At 45.2% G+C, this 18,055-nt stretch overlaps 1 protein-coding gene and 1 long non-coding RNA gene across 2 annotated transcripts in view; both read right to left on the bottom strand.

Moving 5' to 3' along the window:
* LOC132598118 (synapsin-2-like) overlaps window positions 1-18,055 on the bottom strand; it is a 679,754-nt gene that overhangs the window by 485,197 nt on the left and 176,502 nt on the right. The gene's annotated exons all lie outside the window — the stretch shown is intronic.
* LOC138842289 (uncharacterized) overlaps window positions 6,063-18,055 on the bottom strand; it is a 186,427-nt gene continuing 174,434 nt past the window's right edge. Inside the window, exons 2-4 of the long non-coding RNA XR_009565839.1 lie at window positions 7,366-7,575; window positions 7,090-7,222; window positions 6,063-6,984 (exon numbers count right to left, since the gene is read on the bottom strand). This is a non-coding gene — a long non-coding RNA (uncharacterized lncRNA). The remainder of the gene's footprint in view (window positions 6,985-7,089; window positions 7,223-7,365; window positions 7,576-18,055) is intronic.

Here is an 18,055-nt window from a genome sequence, read left to right on the forward strand (position 1 = left end):
ACATCCATTTATCATGGCTGTTTATTATTCATCTCGAAGTGACAGCATACCTGGCACTTGTTAAAACACTTAGGAAGAGATTTCCTGCTGTAACAGATGTCAGGGAAAAGGAGTCAAGGTGTACACTTCCACCTTAAAATAAAATCAGGATTTAGGATCTGGGTTTTAAAGATACAAAATTCCTTTGTTTGTGTGAATTCTTTCCCCATCCAAAGAATATGGGGAGAGAAATTTCATTGGTGTTTGTTTACAGTGAAAATAATTTTCTACGTGAATTATGAAAATTCTGTTAATTTTTCATTGAGGTTTGTATACCTCTCTGCACTTCAGTCTTTATATGAGATCTACAACTGATAAGCAGTCAGAGTTGTCTGAAGAAATTGGTACCAAGGAATAGAAGACAGACCTGGTTGAATATGCAAGATTCACAATGATAATTTCAATTTTTATAACCCCAGGATTTGTCTTTCTAGAAGTTACTATTTTTTTAACTTAATCTTCAGCTTGATTAATAGCCTCAAAGTTCAAGGTCCCAAAGGCTAGCCCTACCTGGCCAACAAACCTACTTTATGTTCCCTAAACCAGTGGTCCTCAGAGTGTGGTCTCTACCTTAGACCAATGATAAAAATTCCAAGGATTAGCCCAGTGCCCAGAGGACAAAATCTCCATTCTAAACCTCATCAGCACATTCCTTTTACAAATGAGAAGATTGATCTTTCTACTGTATTTCATAGCTATGTCCACTTGCATCCTTTCTTATGTTTGTTAAGAAAAGAACTCCAAAATGGTGATCAATAAAACATATAAGGCGAATAACTGAGAAAGGAGCATGATTACAGTTTGAGTTGATAATCCAAGAGGGCCTGGTATAGAAAATAAATTTTTAAAATTAATATTAGTTTAAAATGTGGGATGGGTAATAATATTAGTACTCTCCTATTAGAAAATGATAATAAAACTTATGATCTTAAAATATATATGTTTCAGCATTTCCATAACAGTGGCCAAAAGTAGCATTACTTTATCTACCACCACACTCATGGGGATAAAACTGATGCAACTCTAGTGCTATTCTCTATTAATAGGAATCAGGGCTTCTCAGGGACTAAAAGCTTAGCTAATAGTAGAAAAAAATTAATATGGGTATGAAACATCTCATTACCTTTAAGAAACAGACTTTCAAAAATGCCTCAGGAAGACAAAAGAGGCAGCTTGATGGAGTGTACACATTGCAATCATTTGAGCAACATGAATAATTATAGTTCACTGGGACAACATGACTATGAAATGCCTTGATGCATAATAGTACTCAACGATGAAAAAGTGTAAGGTACACAAAAAGTTCACTGGAAAACAAAAATAAGGGCATATTTATTTTTTTTAATATTTTTAATAAGTAGGTTAGAGAATTTATATAGAGATAGATATAGAAATATAGACATGATATAGATGTTCTGTTTCTTTGATTTTTCTTCTAAGTAAATAGAAAAGAACAGATAGAGTTAATTTTAAGTCAAATAACTCAGGGAAAGTTAGAGATTTTTCTTGGTTAACCAGAGGAGTGATCACTTCCTATGGCCATACTTAACAGTCAATAGGAAGTCCAGCTGTGTATTAGAGGCTGATGTATGAGGCAGCATCCAAAGAAGAGGGTCTGCTGCCTAGACTCCCCCTTTCACTCCTTCAATGAGGAAACCATTGGGTGTTTTTATTCCAAAACTACTGAGAAACCAAGGCATCGTGAAGTAAAGGCTCACTGCCTGGGACTAATATTGGATGGACGGGGCACTCTCGGGGGGGCTCCATGTTGCTAGTATAAGGGTTTCTGATGACTCATTGCCATAGCAACTGAACCTTGACTCTAAGACAAAACTCAGGCCAAAAAACATCAGCTCAGGATGGAATCAATTTTGAAGAGATCCACTAAGATCCCATATGCCAACTAAAAATAAGTGACTGATAACCCAGAATCTGTAACTCAGCTGGTCTGACACCTCATTCTGTATTACTGTAGCTCTAGGAAAGTAGAAACACTGAGAAGTATAAAATACAGGGAAGGTATAAAACAAGTTTATAAATAATGAAGACATAAATCAAACCCATAGTATAAATATTTCTTGATCATTTAAGTATAGGTGTAATACATTTTGAATCCCATTGTGATTACTTGCGTGTTTATATGCACGTATATGCATGCTGTCTGCTTTTGAATTTTCTGAAGCTTTTAAATGAAATTGATAGAGATTTTATCAAAATATTTAGGAGCAGCTGTCTACTTAAATTTGTAATCAGCAATTAAAGATTTAAGATGATTTGATTCCTAAAGTATGTTTTGATTTATTAGTGGCAAAAGTAGTGTTTGAATGTTGAGGAAAAAATTTAATAATGAATAAGATTACAAACGTGAGCAATTAAAAAGTTACCAATAGTAGCAAGTGTTTTCCCTACACCTGGTCACTAAAGATCCTTGATCATTAAAGATCCTTGGTCACTAGAGATCCTAGAAGATGTTATTCTCTGATTTTTTCCTAGTAGGAATTTTGCCTTTCAATATCAGATCATACACCCAAGGATGGGGCTCTGATTTCTCCTTCTTTCCCCCAGAAGTGCAGGGCTGGGTACACACTCCTGTTGGCTTAAACTGAGATTCAGTAGGAAATCTATAAAATAATTATTTTCCATTGTCTACTTCAGTTATTTTTAAGTAAAGGTGGAGTGGTTACCAATAATGAAGGAAGCCCTGATCTCAGTCATCATTGAAAACAAAGAAGCATAAAATATAGCCCTACCCTCCAAGACCTGAGCAAGGAGTGAAAAGAGGTAAGGCAGACTCTGGTACAACCATAATCCTGTTTACGTCTCTGATACACCAAGTCTTTACTGGGAACACCATAGAGGAAATGTGGGTTTTTGTACGTGTCCTCCACCCAACAACAAAAAAACAAATGAGGTGTGCGATGCCTCTAACAGAGATTCGGGGACATTTTCAACAGAGATTCTGGCACATTTTCTTACTTTACAGGGTCAACATTTTCAACGTTTATCTTGACAAGTAGTCGTGGGTGAGTCTGACATGCTTTTTTGGAGCATCATAACTTGAACTCAGAGAACTGGTTTGGGTTGATCACAATAAAGGCAGAGATGAAATCCCATTTACAAAACTGCAGTGCCAGAAAAAGCAAACCTCTTGTATAACAGTCCTGATCAATGTGTTAGCTACTCCACACAATATTCAATATTCCCACAAAAAGGTAGCGGCACAACAAAGGCTGTGGACAGTGTCTTGGAGCCTCTCGTAATGGGATTTGACAAAAGCCAGGCACTTTGGGCAGGCTCCATCAACGTTAATTGAAGCAGAAGTGACTCAAAGACAAATAGGAGTCCTTGAGAGGTGACAGGGTGGCTTGGGGATTGTGACTCTTTCCTTTTCCCATTACCCCTTTATATTTAATTACTTGTTCTAGCCAGTGAATTGTAATTTGATTTGCCATTAGGTGACTCTCTGCTTGGTCTCATATGCTAGTTGAGTCTTTCACTTAAAGGAAAAAATGTCTCATAGCCTGTGATGGTGCCTGTTTCACAGGAAGGAAATTATCCCCTGGCAAGTGGGTCTCTAATTGATAAGGTCTCCTTTTCAGTTCCTAACACTGCAGAGGTATTTGTATTTGTGTGCAAGTTAGCTACTTATTGGAGAGGTGATCCCAGGAAACACTGGTTGAGAAGTGAGGTGTTAAACAAGGAAGGAAAGGCAGCCAGCAAAAGTGGGTTCACAAACTAGTTCCCACCATGGGCCACCGAAGTGTCACCTCATTGGGGACCTCAGAGCCAGCTTAGAATGCACCTCAGTCCATCTCTCCAAAGGGTGAGGGAGGTGGGGCATTTATATACCAACGTTCCTCAGTCCTGGTTGAGGGCTAGACTCACTGGGGAGGGGAGAACGCCCTAGAACTTCTGACCTGGGATGCACACAGTTACCCCAGCCCGAGAAAGCCCTCAGAAATAGGGACAAGGAGCCAACTGCGTCCGCTACAATCTGCCTGCAAATATGTAAACTGCTTTCAACGCCGGTGGTCCTTCAGAAAGACATGCCATAACACCTCCTCCTTGATAAGACGTTGGAGGGAATTAGGAAGAGGTTATTTCCGTCCCACTTGATGATACCCTTAATACAGACCTTAGGAACTAAGGTTAGAGTCAGTATAGTTTTGCTGAAGAATCTAACATCGTGTCGCCTATAGTAGGTGTCCGTTCATTTACCCTTGAGGTAGCTCCTGGGCTCAACGTTCCCGTCCACTAGGCCCTCCCCTGGGTGCATCACTCTGGAACATCAGAATGCTAAAGAGAGGTCGAATTCAGCACACAGTGGGCTGAACCTGGATCCCACTCAGAAATAGGCATATTTTTTAATTTAAAAAATACTAATTTTTAAAATAAAACCTTTAATTTTCATATTGATTCGCTGTTAGTTGGCATACATTTGCCAAGCTTAGACAATAATTGTAGGAAGCAGGCAGGAGAGGATGGTAATCAATGGCCCCAAGTTACAAGGAAGGACAATGAAGTTCCCTAGGTGAGGCTCAAAGTCAGAAGGCAGTAAAGCAGACAGGGGCTGGGACCCAGGTGAGGGAACAGCTGAGCACAGTGGTAAAGAACCCAAGCTTTGGGGTCAGGCAGGCCTGGGGCATCCCAGCTGGGACTCCCACCAGCTGGGGGGTCTGGCCCAGTGACCCAGCCATTTGTACCTCAGTTTCTCATCCAAGTAATGGGAGGTGACAGGACCTACCTCATGTGGGTTTTGTGACAATTAAATGAGCCAGTGCTTGTACAGTGCTGTGCCCAGTGCCCAGTATGTGGTAAGGACTTAATAATTGTTACTTGCTCTTGTGTTATCATTATCATTTTAATGACTTCAAGGTAGAAAGTAGGAAATGTTCTTTCTACTGTGCATGGCTTGAAGTCCAGCATAGTATCTGTGGGACTATAATACGTACCACGGCAATCAGAGCAAATTCTGCTTGCCACCCAACATGGAATGAGTTACCTTAGCTCTGGTCTGTGTGTCACATTTGAAATCTCATGTGTGCAAGCGGAGAGTGCTTGGGGTTTTCTGGAAACTGCTCGCTTGGGGTTTTCTGGAAACTGCTTTCTACTTAAATGGCAGATCCAGTCTGATGAGGCCTGGGTGGAATTCTTCCCCGAGGTGAATGAGACCTCTGTGCCAGTATTTAGAGAGACTCGACTGCCCTTGGATGCCCTGGGCCTGGTGGCAAAAACAGGTGAGAAAGGTGGCATCTCACACACCCGAGTGCATGTCAGTTTCACTTTGTGTAAAGGCAGCAGCGTCGTCCCTGAGGAGGGCGTGCAGCCCTACCCTGTCCTGCAGGAGGGACCAAGGTGTCTGGGTACAAGGTCCAGGCAGGGGCTGGCAGTCTCCTCCCCTGACTTCTGCCCATGAACCTCCACCTTACCTTCTAAACGCTTTCAGCAAGGAGACCTAAGATGACACTCAGAGGTTACTCGGTGCTCTCAACCAAAGGCCAACTCTAAGGAATTCAAATGTTCTTTCAATTCTTTATTAAGAAATAAAATCCCCACCATTTATTGAGTGCGGCCCCAGCCCAGTGTGTGTATAATGTGTGAGAACCATCCCTGTGACGTCCTTTTATGGGAGCTTAGCACCATCACTATGGGAAGCACCATTATCCTCATATTTCCACATATTTTGTGTATGAAGAAAAGGAGGTTCAGAGAGTGTGTGTCCTCAAGTCTCACAGAAATAAATGGGGCTCCAGAATTAGAGCATGCTGGCAGACGGCAGTACACTGGCCTCACAGGGCAATGCCTGACTAGAAAGTTCTGAAGGTGACTATAATAGCGAGAGCAGAAGAGGTGGACACACATGCTGACCCCATTTGCAGACATTCCTGAAGGACCAATAGCGTTGCATCCAGCTGAGATCTCTGGCAGGGCAGCCACTCGCATGCCTACCCTGGACTTTCTTGCAAAGCCAGTGAGGACACAGGACTGCAGGAAATGGACAGAGACCTTGTTGCTGAGTCAGTGGAAGGTGTTTTATTGCGAGGCACGCACAGTTACAGAACACAAGTCAGAAACGCCACAGGCTACGCAAACGCAAACACAGAAGTGGGCCTTGTTCTCAGATTCCTCCAGAAGGGGCACGGTTGACGGGGCAGGTGATCTCTGGTCCCTGCTCTACCTTAGAGAAGCATCCACCTACTCCTGGTTAGTTTACATTCAAAGTATTTGAAGCCACTTTTGATATCCATAATTTCTCCACCATTCTAGCTGCAGGATCAGATAGGAATTAAATTTCCACCTACAAGGTTTGTGTTTCTTTGTGGAGTATCATACATCTCAAATAGCATGCAAGAGCCCCGGGTATAATATATGTTTGATTTATTTCAACCCCAAGCGTTGCCGCACTGATGTCGCTTCAGTAGCAAAGCAAATGGGACTCGGGCCATTACCTGGATCCAGATGTGAAAAAAAGGAAGAAAGAAAATGTATTTTTAATCTAAATATCGGTACTACACACATCAAACCATGCAGCCCCATTTACTAGGTAATCTGGGATGACAATTCAAATATCCCTAGGGACAGAATTGGTTCATAAACAAGGCTAATTTCAGCCACAGAATTATATTTTCCAAAGCAGTTCTTCTCTTACAAGCCCCAAGGTCAAGGAAGAAAGAAGAAAAGACAGGGGGGAAAAAAAGCCAACCATTCAAAAGCATCCAGAACTGGTGTCAATTGGGTGATGACAAAGCAAAGACAGTCCAATCAGGAACCGCAGCTCAGGGTGCTCCAGTCTGAAGGGTGCTGGGCTTGCGCCCCGCTCTGGGTGCTTCTCCGTTCCACCTGCTGTGCTCTGTCTTGGGGACCCGCAACCTCCTCCTCCTCATGGTCCTTCAGCAGATTCAGGACACCTGAGAAGATGGTCCATCCTCCAGATAAAAAGTAGAACTGTGGAAGGACACACAGGAAAAGACCTGTCATGCTGGGGCCCAAACCAACTGACAGCTAAACGCCGATGTAGTCAAGGGCAGAGGGAAGAGTGACATTCCTCACCTCCTCCAGGCTGGTTTCCTGCCGCCTCTGCAGGAAGGTGGCTTCATGCTTGGGAGCAGCTAGTGGCGTGGAATCTTTGAGATGCTGTCGTGAGTGCATCCGGGTATCCATCACCTCTAGGGCCACGATCTCTCTGTTGACAAGAACATAAATCAATTCCCCTGCATCACTGGCCTATGGAACCTTGAGGAGAGGGAGACACAACAGAGCAACACAGACACACGGAAAGGAGGGGAGGGAGGACAGGAGACAATAAACTCAGAAAGGATACTCTACCTGACACCTGTCCCTGGGGTTCCCCTGGGCAGCCGGGTGCCGACGGGAGGCTTGAAGTGCTTTCTAAGAGTGCGCAGAGGTCTCAAAGGTCTGAAAGGTCAGGAAGCATCATTCCACTGCCGGGCGGGCACCTGAGCCCAAAACTCAGCTCCTCGAGAACCTCAGCCAGCCTCGCCCCAACTCTCCTGAGTGGGTCCTGCCACTGAGATACTATATAACAGAGAGCAAAACGCAGTGGATATTAGCCAGGGGTGGCAGCGGGCAGGGGGACAGGCAGGGAAGGAGGGGCGTCAACCACCACTTGGGCTTCTCTTTAGTGAGTTCAATCAGCTTCCAACTCTCCACTTGCCACCAGGTGACAAATCTCTAAGAGTGTCCCCCGGGCCAGTGGTCCACACCCTTTGGTTCAACCAAAGCATCCTTTGGCTCCTGAAGGAAGCTTCTGTCACAGTCAGGCTCCCTGCCTAGGGCAGCAGAGCTCCAGACCTGGAGTGAGACAGGCACCTGGCTCCACATCTGCCCCTCCCCTCCCAGAGCCCAGGGCCACTCCTCTGTCCTTCAAAGGACCTGTGTCCCCAGAACACGGGGTAAGGAGCACACCAGAAAGAATGGGGCTGAGGACCCCCAGAACTTGGAGAGCTACCAGGAAGGCGGAGAGAGGAAGGCATTCCAGAGACACTTATCCAAACAAACCTAGCTGCCAGTGGGTAGGCGCTGGGGGGGTAGTTTGTCCTGGGCACATGTAATAAAGAGGGGACATTGTCTGTAGAGAATTTAAAAGTAATAATAAAACTAACAGCCAGTGTGCTTTTCACTACGACCATGCACTCACTGGCAACTCTAAGCAGTATGGGTGGCAAAATACTCCTTGCCGCCCAGACAAACCCCCTACTCCTTGGTCTTATCTCGCCAGAGTCTTTGCTTGTGCCCCTTCCTCCACCAGAAATCTGCTTCCCCCAATCCCACCAGCCATATCCCACCCAATTCCAAGATCCATTTAAATGCTATGTCTTCAAGGAAAACTCTTACACGACGCCCCCTGGCTGGGGGGTCATCCCTTCCCCATCTTAACTCCGAGGGCAGCTTATCTACATCTTTCATTTCTACCTTACACTAGAGTTAAACATGCAAAAGTGTTATCTTGCCTACTAATGGCCATGAAGATGCAGTGGAAAGTGTATAGGATTTGGAATCAGGCCTGGGTTAGAACTGCAGCTCTCACACTGAACTAGCTGTGTGATGGTGGGCTGGCTATTAAACCTCTGTAGCTTGTTTCCATGTCTATAAACTGGAGAGACTCTCCCTTCTGTCACAGGGCTAGGCATTCAATTAGAAAATGCACACAAAATGTCGAGCCTGAGATAATAGACGCTCTAAAGTTATTTGTTTCTCTACTCTCCTTAAAGACAGAATCTTATTCTTTAGTCCTCCCTTCGCCACTCCTGAAGGACTTCCCAAGATGTCATAACATGTGGAAGGTATAGAAATGTGGAGAGTATTAAAAATGAGGGTATAGGGGCTTCCCTGGTGGCGCAGTGGTTGAGAGTCCGCCTGCCGATGCAGGGGACACAGGTTCGTGCCCTGGTCCGGGAAGATCCCACATGCTGCAGAGCGGCTAGGCCCGTGACCCATGGCCGCTGAGCCTGCGCGTCCGGAGCCTGTGCTCCGCAACCGGAGAGGCCAGGCCACAACAGTGAGAGGCCCACATACCGCAAAAAAAAAAAAGAGTAGCCCTGGCTCGCCGCAACTAGAGAAAGCCCATGAGCAGCAACGAAGACCCAATGCAGCCAAAATAAAAAAAAAGATAAATAAATTAAAAAAAAAAAAAAATGAGGGTATAGAATACCTACCACATAGGCCTGTTTGGAGATTAAGTGAGGGAATGCTTGTTAGGCTCTTAGATCAGAACCTGGTACATGATATGAACGACAGAAATGTATGTGAAATAAAACAGTCTTGTGAGTTCACATACAACTCCTTGACTCCATGAAGCACTCCAAATACGGATTATCAAGACCTTCCTTCCTCTGCTTCAAACACCCTCCCACCTTCCCCAAATAGAAATATCAGAGGTAAACGGAGATGGTAGAGTGTTTAGAAAATCACATAATGTCAGCGCTAATGTACCGTTTCCCCCTTTAGATAACTAATGCATACTAAGAACACACAACGTGCCAGGTACCACGCTAAGAATGTTACCAAGAGTGTCTTATCTAACCCTCCTCTGAACCCTATGAGGAGCTGCCTGACTATCCCTATTTGACAGAAGCAGCAACTGAGGCACAGAGGGGTTAAGTTACCGGCCTGTGGATGCACAGCCTGTGAGGATGGAAGCGTTCTGTGCCCTCTGGTTCAGGAATCACTGGCCACCATGGCTGCCAAGCTCTTGAAAAGTGGCTAATTCAAGGAACTGAATTTTAACTTATACTTAATTTTAATTAATTTCACTTTAGTCACACATGCCCAGTGGCTGCCAGATTGGCGAGTGTGGGTCTATCATATCTAAAGACCTCACAGGGGCCCTTGTTTGATGTTGGCGTCAACATGATTTGCCCCAGACATGAAGTCAAGGCAGAACCTTCATCAGGGGCAGCGGGGCTGTGCTATTTACAGAGCCTGGGCTGTGGGGCAGACACACTTGACTTTGAAATGCAGGTTCTATCACTTACTGGTTGTGCCACAGCACATTAGTTCACCATCCTGTGCATCTGATCTCTTTTCGGTTAAGGAGGCACAGTAATATCATTTCTAGGGTTAGTGCGATCAAGTAATACAGCATCTGAGAGCATTTGAAGAGTGGGGAAGGGAGGACAAAGATAAAAAAAGTAAGATTCTACCTTTAGGAAGAGATTCTAGTGTTTATATATGTTTTCCCCTCATGCCCTGACTTTAGAACTTAATCACCACCCCTCCCCAAGGTAAATAAGGGTCCTTAATGCCAGTCCCCCTGAACCAAGTTCTCGTGTCCAGGCTACTATGATGGCGATTTGTATAACTGCATGGCAGCAGCAGCCGGCTCCAGGAAGAGCAATTGAGGACCCTGCAGTTTCTCTATCCTCCCAGCCTCACTTTCTCCACACCTCCTTCAGAGACCCCAGCACAGCCGCTGTCCAGCTCCCGCTCATCGGGGGTCTGGGTTTCCCTCTGCAGGGCCCACCGGCTAGGTATTTAAGTTTGCATCATGCTAACGTCTCCCCTCTCTCCCCCAGCCCTAGAGGCACAGCTGCAGTCACCCCTCTGGAGTCTCAGTCTCCCACCTCACCTCTTGGATTGTCCACTACTGGTTAACAAGGGACGGGGTTCAGGACACGTTCTGCCAGCGTATGGCACCTCGCATATTGAATATGTGCAGCTGAAGGAGTTTGAGAAAACAGCAGCAGCAGCGGTAAGCTCACTCTGCCCTCCTCCCCTCTCACTTCTTCCCTGAAACAGATCATACAACATTCCTGAGAGAGGTGCCCTCCCTACACCCAGAGAAAAGGAGCATCCTCATCTCCAAAGACAAAGGGATGCAGAGAAGAACCCCAGCAAACAGGCCTTGCTAAGTTCCCTCAGGTCACTGCGCTGACCTCATACTCCTAACGTGTCATATTCCTCCACCACAGCCCACCCTTCACCACACACAGCACAGAAATACGCAGGTCTGTTTCTTCGGGTCTTCATTTCCTTATGAAGGATCCATGTCAGGTAAAACATATATTAAATAAATGTGTATGCCTTTCTCTTGTTAATCTGTTCTTGTCCCTTTAATTTTCAGAACCAGCCAGGGACCCTAAGAGGGCTGAGGAAAATGTTTTTCTCCCTGCACAAGTCTTCCTACTAATTCCTCCTGCTAAAGTAACTTGTGTAGCTTCTGTCTCCTAATCCAACCCAGCCTGAGACACCCTTTCCTCTCCCTATTCCAGGGATAAACTGTCACCCTGCACATAAGGATGTACAAGCACGTCTACTTTTTCCCAGATAAAAGACATCAATACATTATCAACATATTCTGACATCTCTATGCTAGATTCTCTCTGCCCAGCATCTAAATGCAGGACAGAAAAAGAAGTCAAGCACATGAAATCATATAATTTGACAGATTAGAGAGAGTAATCAAAGCCCATCTACATGAATGAAGATCAGCACTGGGGACTCCTTGCAGGGGTGTGAGCCAAAGCCCGGGGCCCAGCGGCCTGTGTCCGTGGACATATATTTATATATACACAGATCTATAGGTACACGTTTATATACACACAGATCTATATGTACACATGTTTACATATACACAGATCTATATGTACACATGTGTATATATATATATATACACACACATAGATCTATACGTATGTAAAATTAAAGCATTTGCTGAAATGGTTGAAGTGACTGGAGCTGGAAAATGGTAGTTTTCTACTAAGTTTTAGTTCCCCAGGAGTAACCCTAGGAGAAGGATTTGAGAGCTAATAGTTGATGGGGGCCGTATTGGAAACACCAGTGGGAGGACAGGGAAAGGACAGCGACCAGTAGAGGGGTGTTGCTGGGCCAGCTGTGGGTGACGTGGACACTGGGGCTCGAGCCCACAGGGACTCTGGAGAACAGCTGAGAATCATGTACCTCAAAACTACCCTGGGCGGGCTTCCCTGGTGGCGCAGTGGTTGAGAGTCCGCCTGCCGATGCAGGGGAAACAGGTTCATGCCCCGGTCCCGGAAGATCCCACATGCCGCAGAGCGGCTAGGCCTGTGAGCCATGGCAGCTGAGCCTGCACATCCAGAGCCTGTGCTCCGCAACGGGAGAAGCCACAACAGTGAAAGGCCCGCGTACCACACACACACACAAAAAACTACCCCAGCCTCCATCAGCTGCTGGTTGAGGATGCCCCTCAGGAAGAGGTGACACCCAGAGATTCCTGGACTGCCGTGCTCAGATGATTTTTGGAGAAAACCCTCCTGCAAAGAGATGCAACTAATGGCAGATGGAGGTTGGCCTCTGAAAGGCCTGAGGGATGAGGGAGGGACCCTGGCAGCCTCTGCCACATTTATGGTGCTGATGAGAGCCATGGCCTGGAAAGGGGGAGGCGGGAGGGAAGACTGAGGAAACTGCCATCTATGAAGACCTGAAGTGACGGGGTGACACTGAAGCCAGGACCACAGGCTTTCTCCTGCAGGTTCCTCGAGGGCTTGTGGCCCGGCGGCCAAGGGAGGGGTGTCCAGGCTCCCAGCTGCAGCAGACAGGAGGCAGGAGGCAGTTTGGAGTGAGGGTTCAGGCAGTGGTGGTTGCTCAGTTAGGACGCCCGTGGACTCACTCACTGTGCCCGGGCTGCAGGCCACATCGGGGCTGGCAGATAAGATTGGCCCCATGTGGATGTAAGACCATCACTTGATCTGTGGCATGAAGTCCTGATTCATCCACAGGAACCATCACAGAAGGACGAGAGCAAGACTGGCTGGGGATGCGATGGGTCAGCCTGTCCTTCAGCACCTCAGCTGGGTCGGGGAGGTGGGGTGACCAGCGAGCAGTGGGGATTCGGCCTGGTGTCCTTCTGTATTTATAAAGGATGAGACTGACAGCGCTGGCGGAGTGGGCCAGGGCGGCTGTGGTCAGTGCCTCTGAAGTGGATCTGCTGTGGAACAGGCTCACCTGGTACCATGTTGTCTGTATGCGCCCTCCCCAGAGAGCTGGCAGATCTATATATGTACCTATAGATCTATGTATATATAAATATATGTACATATAGATCTGTGTATATATAAACATGTGTACATACAGATCTGTGTATATATAAATATGTGTCCCCAGGCTATGTTAATTGGATTTATAAATAATGAATGATATATATCTGGCTGATATTTGAGCTTTCATGTATTTTACATTGTGCTGGTTCTGTCTCTCCTGTAAGTTGATAAGATGTTCAAAGGCCAAGAGTGCATCACATCCTTTTTCTATAATTTTACACCATGCCTGGCATGATGCTCTGCAGAGTGAATATTCAATCAGGGCCGACAGAGAGGAGGCCACAGAGGTCAGGTCTATTTGGTCCATGGGCTTGTCAAGGGTGAGAAAGCTCCTAAGAGAAGGAAACTGGGATGCTATTTTCAACTCTTTGAAGGATGAGCCTGGAAGCCCAGAATGGATGCTGGCACTGAGACAGGGCACAAGTCAGGACAGCAGAGTCAGGTGGTGCCCTCTACGCCCTCTAGGCCAGCAGAACGGGAGATGCTGCAGTCTCAGATGTGCTCTCTCAGCCTGTTTCTGAGTGAGAGTCCTGTCCAGGTCAACTGAGCCTGAGGGCCTAGACAAAGTCAGGTCCTTCCCCAGGAGACCTTCCCTGAAAATCCTGGCATTTTTGCTGAAAATCATTAGCCCTCTGATTTATTAAGCACCTCAGAGTACATCACAGAACTGAGTGCTAATAGGTGAGGGACCAAAACAGGTAAAGAGGAGGCCCTACCTTGACCCATCTTATACCCTAGAAGGGAAGATTGGGGGACAATTATCAGAGACAGGTAGGACTGAGCACTAACACCCGTGACTACAAACACCCCCCTTTGCCTGGGGCTCTCAACCCTCTCCTGGCTCCACTATTTCCCTTCCTAAATAAAATAAAGGTTTATCAGCCATTCTAGACCTGGAATCGTTATTAACCAGCTCCCCCAGGATGCAAGGATTCTAAAGGGGCTTCCAAATCAAAGAAAGGTTGAAATGACACTCTGTTTCAGAACTGAGTATTTTGTTGCATTATTTTCTAAACCTTTTACAACTGACAATCCAGATAAGGTATTGATTAAATAGATCACTCACATCTGCAGCTAGGCTGCTAGCAGAGGTCACTGTCACAGCCTTTCAGCCCTTCCTGGTTGAATCTGGTGCCTCACAAGCGAATGGCCATTCAAATCCCTGCACTCAGCCCCTTGCAGGGACTCTTGCAACCCTGCAGACACGCAGGGCATCCTACCCACAGGTTGCACCGTGCCCCAGCTCTGGGAACCTAAAAGAACATTTCTAAGGCTTTATCTGGAGAAATCACACCAACATATGGTTTTACATAAATCCTGCTAATTGAGAAAATTTAAATTCTATAGCAGCTTTCTAAAAATAATTCTAATTTGAATAGAAAGTCCAGCCCTGTACAGATCCCAGACTGGTTTGCTTTCTTCCCCCCATCACATGGGAACTTGAAGAAGCTACAACAGTGACAAGCAGACAGAGCAATGGGTAATTCATCTGGGAACGAACAATAAACAGCTGTCACAATGGCTGGAAAGAAGCCAGAATTAAGAAGGGTGTGGAGGGATGCATGTGACAACCAGAGACCTCTTCGCACCGAACGTGAAGACGCATAGCAAACTTCCTCTAACTGCAGGCTGTCTGCAGAGAAAGGCTTCCTCTGACAGCCAGATAAATTGACTTAGCCAACAAACCATCATACACATGAGATACATCAAAAACACACACAACAGCCAGGGCATGTGGTCTCAGAGTGAAGCTCTAAATGATCTTGCCAATTCACAAGGATTTTGCGCACTCTTTATGGGAGAAATTCTCTACTAAACTTTTCACACGTGAGAAACACAATGCATGTGGGATGTTTCATTACAGTCACCTTCAGAGCTGCAGGTCAACTTAAAGAGAACCATGGCAAAAGGGAAAAAGGAAACACATTCCATCAAGCTTATTTACTCTCCGGGTTCTTTGCATGCATGTTATGGGGCCATCACTGCCTGAGGATAATGTCACGTGTTGTCAATGACTTTACCCACAAGGAAGGAAGACTTGGGCACTTCCTTATGAGTCATGTGAAAAATATTCCCTACTATCCCAAACTGTGCTCAAGTTTGCACCGAACTTATCATTGGCTATTTAAACTGTAGAAAGTTATCATTTAAACATGGCCCCTTGGTAGCCCTGTTAATGTTGAAAGTAGCTGCATATTAAAGCGAAGCTTATTTGAAGTCAATCTAATTCTGCCTGGTCTCCAATCCTAAGGCAGTTTAACATCTCCCCACCTTAGCTCTAGAGCAATTCTTTTCCTTCACCCCCACATTGCATCTGTCCTTGACAGTCTCTGGGTATTATGAATCAGGAATGGGCAAGGGATTATTAATTGTGTGGAGTGTTTTTATTATGCTGATGGTCAGTGCCCCAAACAAGACTACAAACTCCTATTTGAACATTTTAGACACATTCTTGTCTTTAGCACCTGGAGTATAAACTCCCTGAAGGTTGAGCCTTCCTAGGCATGTTCCTTTTGTAAGTCTCATGATGCCTAGTAGAGTGCTGGATGTTGAGTTAAGGTGACTATATTTCCTAATAAAAAATCTGATGCTCACTGTAATAGGACATAGCTTTTTTTCCCCCTGTGCTATACAGTAGGTCCTTGTTGATTATCTATTTTATATATAGTAGTGTGTACATATTAATCCCAACCTCATAATTTATCCCTCCCCCACCCTTTCCCCTTTGGTAACTGTAAGTTTGTTTTCTAAGTCTGTGAGTCTGTTTCTGTTTTGTAAATAAATTCATTTGTATCGTCTTTTTAAATTCCACATATAAGGGATATCATATGATATTTGTCTTTCTCTTTCTGACTTACTTCACTTAGAATGGTCATCTCTAGGTCCATCCATGTTGCTGCAAATGGCATTATTTCATTCTTTTTTATGACTGAGTGATATTCCATTGCATGTATGTACCACATCTTCTTTATCCATTCCTCTGTTGATGGACATTTAGGTTGCTTCCATGTCTTGGCTATTGTAAATAGTGCTGCAATGAACATTGAGGTGCATGCATCTTTTCAGATTATGGTTTTCACTGAGTATATGCCCAGGAGTGGGATTGCTGGGTCATATGGTAGCTCTATTTTTAGTCTTCTAAGGAACCTCCATACTGTTCTCCATAGTGGTTATACCAATTTACATTCTCAACAACAATGTAGGAGGGTTCCCTTTTCTCCACACCCTTTCCAGCATTTTGTAGACTTTTTAATGATGGCCATTCTGACTGGTATGAGGTGATATCTCATCGTAGTTTTTATTTGCATTTCTCTAATAATTAGCAAAGTTGAGCATCTTTTTGTGTGCTTTGGACCATCTGCACGTCTTCTGTACTAGGACCTATCTTGCAGTGCTTCCAAACTGGGTGGGGTTAGACATCCCCCAGGCTTCCAAGGGTAGGTCCCAGAGAAGTGTCCCTGATAAGGATGGTGCCAATCAACCTCCTCCCGAAGAGCTTCCACTGTTTCTCATTTACTCCTCTCCCACTTCTACCTGTAACCCACTGATTAAAGACAGAGGCTGGGAAGGAGATTGTCAATGCCAGAAAGCTATATGTGCCGCTCACTGATGTCAATACTGCAAAGAATCTGCCAGATCATCACAAAGGGGAAAGAGACCCTAGGAAGTGTCTGTGATTGGCCTCAGGACAAGGCATAGAGAAGACCCAGGAGTTTTTGGTCTCCTAAGCCTGATCACTTCCCTCTTGGCCCTTGCAGACTGTGGTTTACAGAGGACAGGTGGTGCATGTATCTCCTCAGGAATTCTGGGAGTGGAGCTCGTTGACTTGCCTGGGAGAGGCACCCAGGAAACAAGAGGGAATTCTGCCCATTAGTGAGAGGTGCTGGTGATCCATAATGGGAACTTACTGAGCTAATGTAACCTTAGACAATGCTCGGTTTTGACTGCCTCACCTACAAAATGGGAATACCGAACGTCTTCATGACATCAAACATTTTGTATTCAGACATGATGCTCACGCAGTTGGTCTAATCCACTGGAGCCATCAATGAGAAAGGCTCTTTTGCTGTAGTCTGAGGAAGGTTATTAAGGTCAGCTCCCAAAATGGGTTCAAGTGAGTTTTGCATCCAAGAATATACCAGTAAATTTCCAATCTATCAATCTTTCCAAAGCTTGACCCACAGAAATCAAGTTCCCAGGCAGGATATGAATACAAACAGAGTTCACGTTGGTCTGCGTGTGGTCTACCCAGATGCAAACAGATTACTCAACCAGGGCAAACACATGAGGCGGCGGCATCAAACCCAAATGGTGACAGGGCCAATTACAACTCCTCTCACCTTCCCGAAGCTGAAATGTCACTGACTCTGGAGAAATCCTCTGTCTATAAAAGCCCCATAAAAGACGTACCACACCACTATGCCTTGCATTCCCATGCATGCCCTGAGGAGGAGGCCAGGGGAATAGCCCACACGCTGTGCTATGCAGCAAACCTGTAAATGCCTTGATTTTGGAGAAGAAATCTTTAATTTAATCCAGAAGCCACAAACTCACATGAACTCAAAGGCCCTAGAGGTAACAGACAATGAAGAGGGCTGGGTGGGTGCATGTGAAACCTGATAATCACATGATTTCCATTCCAGTGGTCACTTGTCATGGAGGGATTAAGGCCTGGGGATGCCAGATCTTTCCATTTTTCAAAAGAGGTCAGAAATCTAGATTATTTATGGCAAGCTTCCTGATATTAAAATATTGGCAACTATAAATTTTTGTAATTCCCGTGCTGGCAAACAAGACACATCGAGCAGGCAGATTTGGCTTGTAAGTTACCAAATTCCTAGGTTTCCTCTATAGATAAAATTATAGAGGTAGAAAGAGTCAAATTGCAATGGTTTCAATGTAAACATATTCATAACCAAGAAACAAGTGTTTAAACACTAAATTTTACCAACATGAACACAGAGAAAAAAGCAGTGTAG

The sequence above is a fragment of the Globicephala melas genome, chromosome 11 (assembly GCF_963455315.2).
Source record: "Globicephala melas chromosome 11, mGloMel1.2, whole genome shotgun sequence".
Taxonomy (NCBI): domain Eukaryota; kingdom Metazoa; phylum Chordata; class Mammalia; order Artiodactyla; family Delphinidae; genus Globicephala; species Globicephala melas.